The 1911-nt window shown below is 36.7% G+C and overlaps 1 pseudogene; it reads left to right on the plus strand.

The window, feature by feature from the left end:
• The first annotated feature begins 875 nt into the window (after positions 1-875).
• LOC111819320 (olfactory receptor 10AG1-like) lies at positions 876-1908 on the plus strand (annotated as a pseudogene).
• The last annotated feature ends 3 nt before the right edge of the window (positions 1909-1911 follow it).

A 1911-nucleotide genomic window follows, 5' to 3' on the forward strand; every position in this document is an offset into this window, starting at 1 on the left:
TAACTAAAAAGTAAACAGTTTAAAATTGGTAGGTAGGGGATACATTTTACCAATATTATCTCATTTAATTCTCACAAAAAAAGAAGTAAACCTTAGAAACTTTAAATAACTGCTTAATATCGCACAGATAATAAATCATATAGATAGGAGTCAAACTCAAGGCCAGTTAAAAAGAAAAAAGAAAAAAACCAAGATACTGACTTGCAGTCACAAAACCTATGTGCAACTGGTTGAATTATCCACACTAAGTGAGTCTCAATATCTTTAAAGAAGAGTTAAGTTCCAAAACAGTAATCTAAAGTGTTATTTTTTGGGTAACAAGGAAAATAATGATGGGTGTACATAGCACAATGAGTATAAATAACATAACAGCCAATATCTTTCCTCCTCCTGTCCCACACACATAAACACAAATACCCTCCATGCTACCCCTGTTTTTCAAGGGTGACTATATTAATTCTTTGTATCTGAATCAATGTTCCCAGACTAATTTCCATGAATAAAGTCCTCTTATCTACTTAATATCCTACCAAAAGATATTTGTTTTATTGCCCTATAAAAATGAACTATGCCTTCAATTTTCTTTCTAAACTACCTAATGTGAACTGTGCAATAGGAACCTATATGCTTAAAATCTTCAAATGATAGGAGAACGAAGCACTGAAATAGGCAGTTGAAAACGTATGTTAAAAGACAGTTTATGATACAGTGTTTGAGAAGCTTGACTGAGAAAATGCATAGAAAAGTATGATAGGACTTGTCACGATGCATAATTAATGTAAGGTGAGAAGAGATGGCAAACCTGAGGGTCTGTCTCCAGCAGTTGCCAAGTATTCCAGTGCTGTGCTCAGTCAAGAATAGCTTGATCTATCCTGGGCTATGCTCTATTAGTATAATGAAATGATCTTAAAATACATTTGAGGGGACTGTTTACTGTGATTTAACAGGAAGGCATGGGGCACACATAAATAGTATCGTTCATAAAGTTCAAACAATTCCATTGATCATAAATTCCAATCCAGACACCTCAATACCATTTAGAGAAAAGGCAAAGAGATACAGGAAGGTAAAAGGAAATGACATGTAAATTTACATTTTCCACCGATGAATCATCAGGAAAAACCAACAAAAGATAACCTAACTGAACTGATGGAATTTGTTCTCTTGGGCTTTGCTGACATGCCCCATCTCCAGTGGTTTCTTTTTGGATTATTGTTAATCATCTACATCATTATCCTGATGAGCAATGGCACCATATTCCTAATAACAAAAATGGATCTTGCTCTCCAGAGCCCTATGTATTTTTTCCTGTCAAATTTTTCCTTCTTGGAAATCTGCTATGTATCAGCTACTCTCCCCAGAATGCTGATGAATCTTGGGACCCAGAGAAGAAGAATTTCCTTAGTTGCCTGTGCTACACAGATATGCTTTTTTCTTACGTTTGGAGGCATAGAGTGTTTGCTCCTGGGTGTGATGGCCTATGACCACTATGTGGCCATTTGTAACCCTCTACACTATCCTCTAGTTATGAAAAACAGTCTGTATCCAGTTGGTGACTGGGTCTTGGACCATTGGAATCCCCATTACGACAGGGCAGATGTATCAGATTTTCTCTCTTTTTGTGGATCTAACCAAATTAACCACTTCTTCTGTGACATTCCCCCAATACTCAAGCTGGCTTATGGGGACACCTTTGTAAATGAGATGTTGGTCTACATAAATTCTGTGTTATTTGCCATGGTTCCATTTCTGTTGATACTTGGCTCCTACAGTAAAATTATCTCCATTATCCTGAAGTTGCCATGAGCCACAAGTCAAGCCAAAGCCTTCTCCACCTGCTCATCTCATCTTATGGTTGTGAAGTTATTCTTTGGATCAGGTATTATTACATACTTAAGACCCAACACCAGA

Source organism: Trichechus manatus, unplaced genomic scaffold (assembly GCF_000243295.1).
Source record: "Trichechus manatus latirostris isolate Lorelei unplaced genomic scaffold, TriManLat1.0 scaffold00362, whole genome shotgun sequence".
In the NCBI taxonomy this organism is placed as follows: Eukaryota; Metazoa; Chordata; class Mammalia; order Sirenia; family Trichechidae; genus Trichechus; species Trichechus manatus.